The sequence below is a fragment of the Rutilus rutilus genome (genome assembly GCF_951802725.1).
Source record: "Rutilus rutilus genome assembly, chromosome: 21".
In the NCBI taxonomy this organism is placed as follows: Eukaryota; Metazoa; Chordata; class Actinopteri; order Cypriniformes; family Leuciscidae; genus Rutilus; species Rutilus rutilus.
This window is the reverse complement of record NC_140226.1, coordinates 23,694,677-23,711,821: the sequence shown is the minus strand read 5'-3', so window position 1 is coordinate 23,711,821 and position 17,145 is coordinate 23,694,677.

The following is a 17,145-nucleotide window of genomic DNA, read 5'->3' as shown; positions in this document are numbered from 1 at the left end:
ATTTAGTACTAGTGGTAGTGAGAACTATCATGAAATGATCAGCACAAATCTGTATTGATTTGAGAGTTCATGAGCACTCAGCAATATGAAACTAGCTCCTACAAACAGTTAAAAAAAAAGAATATAGTTAGTCTTAAACTGTACTCAACTTTCTTACAGTATCCAGTTAGATCATCTGTTACGATGAGATTAAAACAAAGAGCAGCACCAAGTAGTGGTGACAATGTGATATTTTAAAAATGCTCTTGCAGCAGCACATGCATAGGATGTTAGAAGGACAACTGTAAGAATTAGCCTGGGGAGGTTTGGCATTCTGGCGTAACTTGAGCTTTTAACAACTCATTTATTTTACTGATTTGCTGTAACTGATATGCAACTAACAACTGGACCATGAAAAGTCCTGCTGGTGCCCAGCACAGTCAAGCCTCATTGACTCCACACACCTGACATATAGAATAGCAGATTTCCCTCGCCTCTCACCTCAACCTGGGCTTACACTCGAAAGCACTTCACATCAGCATTACACCTTAACACAGATTTCTGTGCATTTAGTTAATCAGCATTGGCATCACAAGAACGTACTGTAGTTTTGGGTTAATTATAAAGTAGCATAGTGGCTTGTATCCAAGTTATTTAAAAATAACTGAGTTGGATCTAAACCCTAATTGAAGTACATAATGAGACCTCTTGGTAATTCATATGGCTGTTTGTATGATGCTAATGAACATCCATGCTGTTTCAGCTGTGATATTTGTAACAGATTTGTATTTATGGTGATAGCCCTTAGCCACTGGTTTTTCAAAATACATATATATTTCAAATTAATCTATTATATATATTTAGGCAAAGATATTGCTATAATCGTCCTAACAGGGAGAATCAAGCTAACCCTTTGAGTACCTTTAACCTTTCATCAAGGACATTGAAACATTTATTTATTATTTTTATTTTTGTATTATTATTATTATTAGGTTTGGGTGAATGGGACTTTTTAATGGGTCTGTTTATTTTTGTGTTGTGTTTTTGTGAATATCTGTTGGGGAAAAATCCTAAATGTCCATTTTGTCTTGGTCCCGTCCCTATTTTAAAATCGGAATAATCCTTGAAAAAGCTGAGAATATCCTTATTAGCCTGATGTTGTTAGTGAAATTTGACATATATGAAGCCTTTCATTTGTCATCCCGAATCTCCTAGTGCTTCATTTATTCATTAGCACAGGTATACATAGGATAAACCGCATGATTATTCATTAGTAAAGGTATGGGGTAAACGGCATGATTGCCTTTAATTACTGTGCCAACACAAACACCACTGGATAAATGAATGAACAATTAAGAACGCAGGAGTCAATACTCAGTGACAAAGGCCTCCAGCTCCGAAAGCCAACCCTTCCTGTTCAGTTTAGTTATGCTATCCTGTCCCCCCCCCTCTCTCTGTTGCTTTCTCCCTGTCTCTCTCTTTTTTGTCCTGCCGTTGGTAATTGTCTACACAGCAGTGACAGATGTGCAATATCGCCACCTCTTCAGGAAAAAAATTCACAGTTTGTCCGGTATGTCAGTTCCCTCTTTTTAGTGCTCCAGAGGTCCTGCCCCCATTACGGCTGATTTAAAAATGGAGAAAGCGCATATACCGGTGAGCCCGAGAGCACTAGTTAGTGCAGGGCCTAATCTGCATTCCGCCATTCACTTACAGCAAAGAAATTGTGGCAGGCCCCTCTGGCCGGGGAGATGAGTGGGGGAATGACAGTGCCTTGATTTGTTGAGAGAGAGAATAAATGGGTTTTTCTAAAGCTGAGGAAATATCGCCATTACCAGCCAATTTATGTCTTTTTATCTGTTCTTCAAACATGTCACTTTTGGTACTCTGGCATGGTAATTGCACAGCGTCCAAAAGAAAAGTAGGGGGTGGGCAGCATAGCGAGAGGGAGAGAGAGAGAGTTCAGATGGGCTTCAAAATCCTCTAATCCTGATAAATACACATTTATGATACTCCCGGCTGATAGACTCATTTTAATTTTGAGTAGCCACACTCGGAGTAAATAGGATACTGAATTGGATTCCAGAGATTATGATTATCTTAAAAGCAAATCACAATTTGCTTATTTATTGCCCTCTGTCTGATTATGTGAAGCCAAAGGGGTCATTCTTATTGGCTGAAAAACAACACCGAAGCAAAAATTCACAAACCTCCTCGTGCTTAAGGTGTGTCTGGTGTGATTTTATATCCCTGAACATAATTGCCTTAATTTTACAAAGGTTTCACGAGCATATTGGGGTAATGAGTTGTACTAAAAGAGCTAACTGTCTCTAATAGTATTTACAGTCTCCCTGTGTATCGATTGGACAGCACATGAGTTCGTGCCCTTGGCAGAAGCTCTTATTGATGTCCCAGTTTGTCTTGGGGTTGAATGCGCTGTAACATGTTATAGATAAAACTCAAATGCTGAGGGCAGTGCATTAACATGAGGTTATAGCTTCAAATTGCACTGTCACATTATGAAACAATACAAAGGACAAAGACGTGCTCTTGAGACATGTTTAGCTCATCAGTTGCTAGCCTTGCTGAGCCATGTAATGCTTTGTAGACGTGATGAAACCATGGACTGAATTAGCTGTTTTAGAGTTGCACTAATGCTTAAAAAAGCATAAAATGTATGTGATGTACATGTGTAAAACATTTTTTTACGAGAATATTTCAGAGTATGTATCCAAACATATAAGTTGTAGTAATGTTACTTACAAATACAAATGATATCAGGCCTTGTCATCATACTGTATAAGGTGAGCTTTAACCATCTTTTAAGGCTGCTAAAACATGGGATTCACTTAACATTCTGTAGGATATTGAAGTCTGATCCGTAAGGAGCTTGGTGGAAGGGTGCTTGAAGGTCACCATAATGTGCATTTTAGAATTCAAGACTTTTCTCATAGAGCGAAGAGAAAACGCTGTGGATTTATCTTACTTGAATTGTGTGAATTGTGCCAGCCAGAACTCTTTGTCGGATTGGGATAGAGTTCTGTGTTAATGTGTCTTTTGTCTTATGGCTCCTTCAGCTCTCATTTGCATTCGGCGGGGTTATTACAAGCGCACAACAGCCCGATTCATCATTTCCCAGAAAGCCTGTGTTCCAAAAGTCGCAGTCGAGTATTAAGTGCTGATGGCCTTGCGATGAATTTCATCTTAGCCACGGCAAAGACAATTTCACCCTCTTCGTGTGTTCTGCAGAGCTCAAAAAGCCAGAGCTTTCAAACTAGCTAAATGTGATTGGTCCTGTTACATTGAATCCGCTGCGAGCATATTCTGCTACAATACGAGAAACAATGCGTCTATGTTAGGACCTAGTGAGATTAGCAAAAGTTTAACCGAAAGAAGCCTGCGTAAAGCGCCTCTCCACTCGTCCAAATCCTATTAGCGGACTTGTACTCATCATGCTCACGTATTGCCCATAGACTGCGCTATTCAGACAGGAACACTGGAAATTAATTTGAACTATTAGCTCAAAGTTTAAACTATTAAACTCCTTCTGTGCTGGCATTGTGGGTATGCTTCAGTCAGTGAAAAGGTAGATATTTTCCCTTTCCCTTTTTTTAATTTAAGCTTTTAACATCATTAATTAGAGTCATTGCAATGAAGAAGTGATCTATTGTCACTTCGTCTCGTTGTCTGGCATGCTAATGAGATCTGCAGGCGTGCTGTAAGCGGATGCTAGGCTATCCGGAGGAGATGACGCTTGACATTGAACAGGATTAGAATTGGAGTCAGTGGATTCTTGACGAGTTTGTTAGATTGATGATTTTTTATTGATTTTATGCAGAATATTTTTCTTTTGTTTTGATATTTTTAGCAGTGGGGCTTTATGAAGCGTGTAGTTCTTAAAGCTGTTAGAAAGTTTGCTCTGTCAAACCCTCAGAAATATTTAAATTAATCTTCAATCTTTCAGTTCTTCCCCCTTAAAGTACTGCCTCTACAGCCATACCCATTCAAATTGACATTGATATGTTTAGGTTATCTTCAAAACACAAATGTGTTTTTAAGACATTTATACAAGATATTGTTTTTAATGAAACCTGAAAGATTTCTTTCCCTCCATTGAAAGTGCATGCAACCAAAAACTTTGATGCTTCAAGAAGTTCATAAAGAGATCAAATAAATCCATGTAAATCTAGCAGTTTCAAGTCTTCTGAAGAAACACAATCACTTTATATGATTAACAGATTTTATTTAGGCTTTTGGGTGAACTGACCCTTAAATGCCTTCTGTGCAGGCATTGTGAGTAAAATTCAGTCAGTGAAAAGGTAGATATTTTAAATTTCCTGACTAAATTTAAGCTTTTAAAATACAAAACTGGTGTGCACATCCCAAACACCCAGATTGGGCAGGTACCTGATGAAGACCTGATGGTCGAACCGTTGTGCTTTTAATACATTTTTCTTGAGTAGCATGCAGTGGGCGGACTTCACTTTTCTTTTTTTGTTTAAATTTAAGCTTTTAACATTATTATTCATTAATTAAGGCAAATTAGTCCACTAAATGTTCTGGCAAACCACATAAAAATACTATAAAGGACCATGTGTTTTGAGGGGGAGGGTATTTATATGAGTTTTGGAGGTATTTATTGGACAACTTAATTAAATTAAATATGCATTCAAATATAATACCCTAACTAAAGTCTATATGCACTCTCCGACTATTGTTTTGTAAATATTTTATTGCAGCTATGTAACTACTTTGCTACCTAGATCCTACAAAACTTTTGACCTAAAGTTATTAGTGTTTTGCTCTTGTTTCTTGTTGTAGCTTTATAATGTACAACCACTGTGCCGATCTGCAGCCGCTTCTCTTCAGCATGCATGTATTCACATCTGTTAATTGTGTTCGTGTCAAGGTTGCTCTGTGTGCGGGAGAGTGTAGACAGAGAGAGGGGGCTACTCTCAACCATACGCACTCCTCATGCTCCATTTAAGACGATGATTATTTGCTTTGTTCTCCTGTCCGTAAATTATCATTATTCTTTTGACAGCTTGTCTGCTGTAGAGCCTAGTGTGTGAAGCAAAGTGTTTTTAGAGCGTTCTGCTTTCAAGTTGTTTGTGTTTCTGTATTTGTGTGTGTGGGTACAGGCCTTGTACTCACTCTCATGTGTTTATCCACAGCAATATGGCCTGACCACTCCTGACAGGACCATTGATTCAACACCGTGAAACAAACAAATCAAAAATAGCACACGGAAAACAACCAAGATGGGATTTCACTCACTGGTCATCCTTTCTGACAGATTTCCTCATCTTATTATTTCCCCACTGGAGCTAAAGTGCTGCACCTGCCGAGGATTTTAAAAGGTTTTTTTTTTTTTTTTAAAGCTTGTATACCAAAATTTTTTACCCAACATTAAAATGATCCATATTTATAACTTTATAAACTACAATTACTGGCTTCCGGTAACGACTGTATGTAAGTCTAGTTCTTTAGTGACCTCTGACGCCTCTTGCGGTTCAAACGAGTAGGGCTGGGCAACAGACTCAAGCTCCTCTTTTCTTAAATCGAAATCCTCCATAACTTCTCTGTAAAAATTCTCATTTTAGACTTCTAATTCGTGACCAGTGTTTTGTTTTGCTCTATACTCTGTGCTTCCGCGTTCATCAATACGTCATGCGTCGGGTCAGAGGTCACTCTTCCACCGGAGTAAATTATGGGATCATTTTTGGGTGAACTAACCCTTTAAGCTCCAAAATGGCCAAAAAGCACCATAAGTGGTTCATGTCTCATACACTATATTCCAAGTGTTCTGAATATGATTTGGAATTGAAGTTGTTATTCACTTAAGATCGTGACATATGCCCTATCTTGCCACATTCATGAGAGAAATAGCAATGTGTGATTAATGACCAAATGGTTCTAATGATTCAGATTTGTTCAATGAGTTAGTTGATCCAGGTCACTCGGTTGGTCTGAATGATTCATTCATGATTTGTGGCATCATGCCGATTTGATGCAACATGAGGGTGAGTAAAGGATTTTTGGGTGAACTATATCTTTAAATCATCTATCATACATTGAATGTGATAAAAATGCACTTTGCCAGAATGATGACAAGCTATTTATTACATCACATTGGCTAGAGTTAAGCAAATTATTTCAGTAACATTAATTATAACAATAATTAGTTATTCAAGTCACACATTATATGCTGTTGTTCACATGGGGTAAACAACACATTTAAGCAAATATGTGCCATTTCTCATCATGTCAATGCGAGCATGTTTCTGTCATGTTTGAAAGATGCTTCCAAAGTCTCCTGTGTTCGTCTCCCACTGCCACCTCTATGCTGAAGCCCAGCAAGCTGGCGGGGGCTGACCCTGAGGTGCTGGGAATTGTGGGTAGTGAGATTACCTATAGTGGCATGGCCTCTGTGAGACTAGCTGGGCTGAGCAGATGGCAATGGCCTGGCAGTCACAGCATGGTGTAACCACAGTTTCTCGTTGAGCAGTTCTGTGACAGCTGTATGTCAACGCTTTACTCTAAATATTACTTTAATTTTTAGTTCATTTATACAGTGTTGAGAACATGAAATATACAGACAATTGACAATAATCATTCACATTATCATCATGCATTTTTACATATGATCAATGTTTTTCTTGCATTGAATCACCCAACATAAATAAAATCGAGCTTAAAAAAAATCAGTATTCTCAAACTGTTAATTAACTTAATTAATGGTAAAAACTTGTAGAACCGAGATATTGATGATGTATAAATTAGAGCACCGATGACTTGTTTACTTAATTAGTAGATTGATAATCCTTTAACTCAAGCCTGGCTAGGAGAAGCAATTGATTGTCTTTTAGTTGTATATAGATCGCCGTTTGCCTGGAAAATCTTTAAGTAATCCTTTTTTGGATCCTTCACCTCTATCCTCTCTTTTTCTCATCTGCTTTAGTGTACTGTGGGCTGCTTTGAGTTTTACATTTCTTTTGTTGTGTGTTTTTAGACTAAACAAAGATAATTCATCCAATAGCCAATCTCCGGTTTGTTATTTGGCCCACTTTGCATGACTTGCTCAATGGAGGGTTTTAAAATACTGTTTAATAAGTTTAATGCTGTATACTTTTTTTATGTATCTTGTTTTTTTTATTGTATTGCTGGAAAATCTTTTTTTTTTTTATTATTCTCCACCTCCCCTTCTTTTCTCATCTGCTATAACATATCATTCGCTGTTTTGAGCTTTACATTTCCTTTGTTGTATGTTTTAGACGAAACAAAGATAGCCTAATTCATCCAGTAGGCTGAGAGAATAAACTAGCTAGCTCTTCGCAGGTCTGTTGTTTGGCCCACTTTGCATGACTCGCTCAATGGAGGGTAATATTTATGGCAGGGATGTTTGGGAATGAAAGCCTTTTACATTTTAATGAGCACTAAATAGGAGCGGAGAAATATTGTTCATTAGGCGTAATCTGTGGAATTGCTTGAGTGAACTTCCTCATGAGGGTGTTTTAAACGCCTCGCTCAAGTAGAGCAGTTTGTATGGTAATTAAGCCGCCGTTTCACAGTCAACATCTGTGTTGTATTTTGAGGCCTCTGATTGTGTTGTGTCTGTGTCAAACATTACTGAAAATAGAGCGTGGTACGTTTGTTTGCCACGCACCTACATACTCTTTTATTCTTTCTTTCCTACCCCTTATCCAGCACACTCCTACATAAACACACCCAGGACCTCTCAAGTGACAAGAAATTTCCTTTTTTTCCTTCTGGAGCACATTAGAAAAAATTACAGTGCTGACATTTCTTCATTAATCATGGCGGCCTGTGGTGGCAGCGAGCGGCGTGGAGCCTTGGCAGACGCGAGTGTCCCCGCCGCGCTGGCAGCCGCGCCCCAGACGCCAGCCTCTCAATGCCACAGCTGTTGCTGCCATCAGCCTCGCAAACATATGACACCCACTCCAGATCAGCCCCTTCCACACCGGCTTCATGTGCATCCCAGAAGGGCTGAGGCCTGGTCTGGTGTGGCCCATGTGCGCATGGATGGATGGAAGCATGAATGACCTGGATGGATGGATTAGGGGATGTGGTACTCCTCAAGGCAAGTGGGGTGTCGCTCCTCAGAGAGAGTATACTCTGTTTTGGTTGCCCAGTCTAGGCTGATGTCTGAGAGCTAAAGAGATGAAGGGTGTTGTGTTAATTCATCATTTTCTTGGTCATCTACCAGTTTGTGCGGCCCACCTTTGTAGACTAGGTGCATTGTCTCCTGTCAATAGACTACTTTATATTGTGTCTCTTTGTACATTTTAATGACTTTGTGTGTGTTTGTTTCTTCTCAGTGGCAGGGATGCAATAAGGGGGTATGCAAAGGGACTCCACACAGAGCTTTTCATTTATATTTTTAAAATATCAATTATACATGCATTTTATGTATTTGTTTTTATTTGCTATATTGTATGTTATATTTATATTATAATTTAAATAAGTTGTTCATTTTTATATCAATTTCTTTTAATATTTTTCCAGAAATATCCCTGTAGCTTATTCTGCAAAAAAGCTCATATAAACTATTTCAAACAATTCTTGTCCATTTGTGCATATCCCTCACCAAATGCACCCCATGTATGGGTGGAATTCTGGTTCTAATTCTAATTCTGTTTGGGACAAATTCTAGTTCTCAGTATGCATGTGTGAGTCATGCGTTTTTCTTTGTGTCTGAGTGTATATAGGAGATATTTGAATCAGGCTAGAGGCTGAGGTGCTCATACCATCACTGAGCTCTGTGTCCCACCATATGGTGGAGACTGCTAGGACTACATGGGGAATCAGGCCAGACTCTCACACACACACATAAACGCACACTTCTATATGTGAGAGGCCAGACCTCCATCCTTAGAGTCAGAGAATGTAGGACAGGTTGAAGGAGTGTAGCAAGCACAGACCCAGATGTGACACACACACACACACACACACACACACACACACACACACACACACACACACACACACACACACACACACACACACACACACACACACACACACACACACACACACACACACACTCTCATACATTAGACATCCGCCCCAGCCTCTCCCTATGACACACACAGCCGAGTTATTCCCCCCTAGCATCTCCTTATGACCACTTTACGGCAGTTTCCTCTCTGCCCTCCCACACCTGCCTCTCCCAGCATAACCACCCCCCTATTTATAGACTATACTGGCCTTTTCTGCATTACATGGATATATATATAGGTTTTTATAAAAAACGCGCTTCACTTTCTTAATGTACAGCTGTGTGGATTGTCCAAGTAGCTCCATGTGCACTACCATTCAAAACTTTTGGGGTCAGTAAGATGCATTTAACTGATCAAAAGTGACAACAAAAACATTTGCAATGTTACAAAGGATTTCTATTTCAAATAAATGCTGTTCTTTAAAAAAAAGAAAAGAAAAAAGAATTCTGACAAAAAATATTATGGTTTCCACTATTATGCAGCACAGCTATTTTCAACTGTGATGTGTTTTTTTTAGCACAGCATCATCATGTAAGAATCATTTTTTGAAGGGTCAACTGGAGTAATGGCTACTGAAAATGCTGCTCGTCTATCACAGGAAAATATATATATATCAAATATATTCAAATAGAAAAGTTATTTAATATAAATGTATTGATATTTAACAATATTACTGTTTTTACTGTATTTTTTTATTAAATAAGTGCAGTATTGTGAGCATAAGTAACATCTTTCAAAAACATTTAAGACATTTTTCCAACCCCAAACATTTGAATGGTAGTGTTAGCTGTTTGTTTTAGACTGTTTCTTGTATAGTTATGTTGATTATGTAGTTGCAAGTGTGTACTGTATGTGTATGCGATTACTAGGCCACAATTCCACATATTTGGAACTCTCATCATTCATAAACTGGCCCTTGCATGTTAATTTACTAAATAATTCAGCTGATATGATTATGCATTCAGCTACCTACCATTAAATCAAACAGTAGAGCATAGCGCTTGCAACCCCATGGTCATGTGTTTGAAACCCAAAGAACACAAGAACTGATGAAATTTATAACTTAAATGTAATACTGCTTTTTAGATAAAAGCATCTGTCAAATGCATAAATGTACCAGTAGCACTTTAACATTCTCAGCTCCATTTAACACTTTAGTTTTTATATTTTAAATCTATACTGTCTGGGACATATTTTGTTGACATATTTTGATATGTCTTGTTCATACCATCAGATTTGTCTCGACATTCATACATCAGCCAAATGCCCCCCTTACTTAAAATAGACTTACAGTGCATTCAAGATACACATTTTACATTTGATCAGTTAATGTATTCTCAGGGAATAAAATTTCTTAAAATTATAATAAAATTAATAAAATTAAAGGCACAGATTAGTCAATTGGTGACATATAGTTATAAAAACAAAAAACTAATAGTAGCACGGCACAAATAATTTGGTCTTGTAAGAATTTAGTCTTTTTAGTATTTTTGCAGACTTTGGGATATTGTCAAATCTAAATTTAAGAGTCACGTGAGGTTACCAAGGCCTGTTCTTAATCTCAAGTGATTTGTTTTAATTTATTTATTTATTTATTTATTTTTTTTCAGGTATTAATTAAAGGAATATTTTTTAGTTTTTAGTTTTTTTTTTCAGTTTAAATGTCTATGGACAGGATCATTGGCATGCCGTCAATTACCAAAGACTTGTCTGTCAGTATTTTAAAGTGTTTACACAGTAATACACCTGCGATTAGAGTCTACCATATGGAGATGTCAAAGGTCAAGAGTATCAAACGTCAGGATGCATACTGTATACTAGACTACTGCGTTGTACTATAAATATCCCATTATAAACATTTCCACTACCTCAATCAAAATACGTGAGTGTGTTACGAGACTCCCATCTGTCTGTCATTCGCTGCTTTGTTTCAATTTCCCTACAGACAGGGGCGGGGGCGGCTCTGTTGTGTCGCGGGGAGGGTTTTGACTTTGTCTTTGGATCTCAGCTGTTTCTAACATGCCTGTCCTATCAGTCACAACGTCACCACGCTTTTCCCTTCTGGCATTGGTCCGGCCCGTGCCAGGTGTCCCTGATGGCACTGACATGACCACTAATGTGCTGCCAGATTTTTTTGCCCACCCCTGCAGCTCAGTTTGTGGGTGATGTTCCTGGTTCTTCAGCGCATCGTCCATCTTCCTCCGCCCAGTTCACGGCCTTCCTGTGAGCGTGTGTGAATGAACACGGCCAGTTTTGCACATTTCCGTCACTCCTCCTCCATTACAATCGTCTCAGTGGCTGAATAATTATAATGCAGTGTAGCTACATAAAGTAGTGAATGAAAATACAATTAGTGTAGCAGTTGGTGAGAGTGACTGCTGATGTAAATGTGTGACTGTAATGCACTTCTAAATGAAAGAGAAAGCGACTGTGTTGTTCTCCGGCATTGCTTATAGCATCCAGTTACTTCTAAATGCTCTCTGAATATTCAAACAAGCTCATTTATGATGTCTGCTGCGTGTTTGAGATGTTAACATCCCTCCGTTGAGCGTTAGTTATCATTCTGAATGCTTGTCACATGGAGTACAATGGGATATAAATGAGAACACACACACACATACACACAGTTCTCGCTTGCTTTTTTTCTGCTGTGTTTGTCACCAGATACCACCATTACTGTTAACTACGCTATTAAATCCAGTTCCTATGCTGCGTTTCTCCTCTTTTTGTGTGGCGTGCTGGGACTCATAAAGCAGCAGCAGATGTTAACAGTGCGCACATTTAAAGATTAGCAGGTTTTAGACAAGCAGTAAAGCTGCGGTGGGAGAAGCGATATTAATGTAGTGGTTTTATGTTGCAACACAGCTCACAGTGAAGGGGCAAAACATGAGCCACGGTGAGAGTGAGAGGTGTGGGAACACGCTGTGTGGTCATTCATGAACGCACCCCTCTGGAGAGGAAGAGGGGTACGTAGGACAGAAGAAATGGTAACTTAAGTGGTTCCCTGAAACTTTGGCAATGTCCTTCACCATTTGCTCTGAGTGTGAATTCTCCCATTAATGCGGAAAACGCAGCATACATCACTAATCCAGTAAACTAAAGATATACAGTAAAACTGTTTTTACTGTTTTTTACAAAGTACTGTACAAGTTAGTTTTTTTTAAACGTGAAGCATAAAATATAAGTGCAAAGTTTTCAATTGAAACTCCCACTTATCTCTAATTTTTTATAATTATCAAGCGTAGAGTAAGTTCTGGCAGGTCACGTTAGTCAAGCTCGCATCAGCTGACTCTCAGCTGATCCACGTCTACCTATAGGAATACGACGCCTATCACTGTATTCATATATAAGCTCCTTCAGTATTATCAGCAGCTACTGTATCGCGTTTCTCAGGAGCTAATTACCGTCCTCCATCCACAGCTCCTCCTCTCGTCAGTCAGGATTTGGCATTCTGATGCTGTACATTAAAATATTGACATTAATGATATCTGCAGTACATTCTTGTTGGTTCTGTTCTGATTACCCTAAGGGGGGTTATTTGCTGCTCTTCCTGCTCTTATCCATGCTAGGCTGCATGGATGCGCAGGGAGTTCTTGCCCAGAACAGAACCATACCGCCAATCCAAACTATATGCTAATGGTCAATATTTGACGATAGTGGTCCTGACAGAAATAAATGTATTTTTATTTTTTGTCTATCTCTTATTAATCCGGTAACACATTTTGATGGTCCCCTTTAGACTTTCTTTGAATATAAGTAACTTTGCAGCTACAGTACATGTCAACTAACTCTCATTAGAGTATTAGTCTTTCTGCTTAATATCTGCTAACATTCTACTGACTAAACGTAACTTTGCAAGTACATGTAAACTTATTCTGCTAACCTTTAACCCCTTATTTTACTAATCCCAATCCTACCCCTATAAGTGTACTGATACTCAACTAATACTCTAATGAGAGTTGGTTGACATGTAGGTGCAACATTATGTATAGTCAACAGAATATCTAAAGGGGGCAATCAAAATAAAGTGCAACATTCATCCCAATAGTCTTGGACATTATACTGACCTCTATTGGTATAGATGTATGAAATTTGTTTATTAACTGCTGCTGAAAGTTTCAGTACTATTTGTTATATTTGTTATATATACATTTTTTCACAAAAATGAAATTCTGTAATGAAAACACTTAAATGAAAATATGTTCTAATTGTGTCTAATTGACCATATATACAGTAGTCTACATTTGAAGTGGATCAAGACCTTTCATCAAAGTTACAGTATACATGAATTTTGAACAATACCCAGCTATTGTATATGGGCAATATTTTAAAGGGCCAACATTTGCATTTATGTTTGAGATTAAATTGAGATGAAACTGAAAACTCATCAAATCTAAAATGAATCGCAAATTGTGGCATGGTAAATGGAAGGAAACAAGGATGTTATAATTTCTTTTGCACTTTTTGCAAACATGAAAACTCTTGTCAAGAAAAAGTCAATTACATTTTTACAAACAAATAGAATTACTCTGACACATGCTTTTTCTCAAACCTTGTGCTGTCTGTTGCGAAGTCCCTTAGGCAGACTTTCCTATACGTTTTGTGTCTCTGACTTAGATGTGTGTGTTATAGGACATAAATCAGCTGGCTTTGAGTCTGTTTACTGTCCTTTATCTTAGCTGAATATTTATGCAGGCAGAAATAGCTTGAGAGTAGATGGTCCTGTTGAGGCTAGCCTGTCCTCCTTGAACCTGCAGACTCCTTTAATTACTCCTAACCTCCTTGTGTGGAAAGTGTTGTGCGGTGCTGGATTCAAGCTCACAAATCACACACTACTATATTGTTGTGTCTGACAGGAGACAATGAGCATAGCTGTGATTTAGTGCAGGAGACGGACACCCAGAGAGCCAAAAACCACTGAGAGAACAAACACGGTATGTTACTCTATTTTAAGGTAGTCATACGTAGTGGTCAAGGGATACTGAGCGCAGCATATAGATATAAGACGTGAATGTGATTTACTGTATTTTTTTTATTAAACAATTTATATATTTAAAAATTATTTGATGTATCTGATATTACATAAATATGAAATTATTTGACATTTAATTGTTTATAGCTTATTTTTATTAGATTTGTATATATTAGGTTAATATGATAATTAATATAATACTTAACATGGTGACAAAAACATTTATTTTAAGCATTTATAAGATAAATAAAAATAATTTTTTTTTGATTTTTTAGTAAAAAAAAAAAAAAAACAGCAAAAAATCTGGTGCCAAGTTTTTAAATGATTTCACAGGATTCTGTTCTGTAATTTATCTATTTATCTTATGTCTTATTTTTGAATACATACTGTACACACACACACACACAATATTTACTTAAAGGCACATGATTTGTTACATACAGTCAAATTCTGACATTTTTATTCACAGCTTGTTACTGTTACATATGACCTTGTTAACTCTACAGTGTCATATTTGTTAGTTTTTGTTGTCAAGCGATTTGTTGCTGTTCATTTAAATCAAGAATTGAAGCGACTGCCCCTGCACAAGGCCTCCACACACCTGCCAACATTTCTACATAATTTCTCAATATTCCCTATAAATCACTCTGTCATTTATGCATCCATATCATTCAGGACAATACTGATTTAAATGGAGGAAAGTTTTATAAATAAACACCTCACAACATGCTTGACTTTAAAACAGACATTTCTGCCCCTCACTAGTCTGACATAGCTATAACTCAAAGAGTGAGTTTGGGGATCTTGAGTTATGGTGGTGGCTCTGTGTTGAAATGGCTTGTACGATTTGTCCTTGTCTGGACAGTATTAAACTTTGCCCACCGTTTCACTGGGCATCACAATAGCTGTTCCCTGTTATATGACTTTTGCTTTGGCTTTCTATTATCGCCAAGGAATGGGTGAATGACTAAGTTCATGAAATGAACGAAATGAAATACAACGAGAATTGGCATTTCATTTAAATGTCCATAAGGATCTCTTTTTGTTTCACTGTCATTTTCATGTATGGAGTTCACAATCTCTCCCTTAGGCCTGAAGATCTGAGCAGAGGGCAACATTTCACCTTGACCTGAAGCTGAGGTGACCAGGCACGCTCAAAAAAAAAAAAAAACTCTTTCACAGAATTAAAAATAGGCCGTGGCCTGACTGTTGTGCACTTCCCGTGGCCTCGTGTGGCTGCGGGGTCTCGCTGGCTCCTCCAGCTCTGTCTTTCACATGAGATTTGAGGAGACTGAAGCGCTGTAGCCTGGCCCCTGCAAGGCGGTTCTGCTTGCAGGCCGAGCGCAGGATGTGCGCTTCTGCAGTGGGAAGAGAGGAAGAGCCCGGAGACATCAACACCAATTGGCACTAATTAGGAGGCCTGGGCTTGCTGGGGTTGCAGCCACATTCATGTCAGGAATACTGATGCCAACCGAGTGTTGAGACACTGCTGCTGTCACCACTGAACTCACAAGTGGTGTGGGGAGGGGCAGAGGCCTCGGTAATTATAAATGCCTTGTGTGTCCTATGAGTAGGTTCATTACTACTGCTTAACACAATGGCTATCATACTTCGTTCCCAGGTTTTGACCACTTACACAGGGATCAGCAATAGTTTGCATAGCTTTTTATTTGTCTATTGGGAATGAATGTTGTGTTACAAGTAGAGCCCGACCGATATATCGGCAGGCCGATATTATCGGCCGATATTAGGCATTTTCCTAACTATCGGTATCGGCATTTATAACGGCCGATAAATTAATATTTTTTAAAAATGCAGCGTGCAGTGATTTATGTAAGGATGGCGCTGCCAATAAAGCACCTAAAAGCTGTTACAAAGAACTGGCAAAAGTGGCAAAAAAATAACAGCCGCGTCTGGTGTAGACACAGTGTTAAAGCTCATTCTGCTACGTTACAACATAAAGCAATATTCCAATAATTTATGTAATTATAACACTTTATATAGGGCCATTTTGCATTAAAAGTAGCCAGATGGAGACTCGACACGTTCAGAATTAATACACTTTTAGTAAACTACAGAACAGCGCGAGCGGGAAGCGGCGCACCTCATGCGGGCAGAGAACGCGCCCGACACTGTTAGTGATATAAAACGCACACACAGGTCTGTTAAATTAAGCAATACTTTTAAGGTAGTCTAATATTTTTCTGACTAACAAAATTACTGACACAGTAAAGGGTAGATTTAAATAAAGAAAAACGAAATTTAAATAAAGAAAAACGAAATTTAAATAAAGAAATTAAACGAAATTTAAATAAAGAAATTAAACGAAATTTAAATAAAGAAATTAAACGAAATTTAAATAAAGAAATTAAACGAAATTTAAATAAAGAAAAACGAAATTTAAATAAAGAAATTAAACGAAATTTAAATAAAGAAAACCGAAATTAAGTTAAATTAAAAAACGAGATTAATTTAGATTGATAATAACCGGTAAAAAGTCTAATACATTTTGTTTCTATTATTCTATTTTCCACAATGTCAAAGCAACACAGCTTAATCCAAAACACAAGCTCAGGCATGCACTTTGGTCCATACAAACTCCGCTGTTCTGCGCTCTTGCCAGAGAAGACTTGCGCGTCGGTTCTATTTCTGGCATGCACGCGTTTTCCGCGTGGCTCGAGCCGCGCCTGAGAGACGCGTGTCTCACGCAGGCAGTGTGCAAACTCCAACCTGTTAACATGGGAGCCGAAATAAAAACGGCCATGCCACGCAGTCAGTGTGTCGCTGGCCTTATTCAAGCGCGAATGAGAACCGTTTCGCGGGGGATCCCAGATGTGAAAAAAACAACAACAACAACAAATATTCGAATGTCAAATTTTCAAATCGAATACCAACCCACCGAACGAATATTCGGGTCCAGCCCTGTAGCCTAGTTTCACGTTTAGTACATTTTGCTTACTACTTATTTAAAATAGTATAAAACTACTGTACATATGTAATTATAAACGTTTTCATTATGATATTATTAATTTTACTTTACTAAAAAGATCTGAGTTCTTCCTCCACTAAATTAAGATTAAAAATAGAAGAGTATTTAGAATATAATATAATATAAAATGCAATGCAAACTAGTTTGGTTACAGCTCAAATTCTCATTCTATCATTCACCCTGCCTCC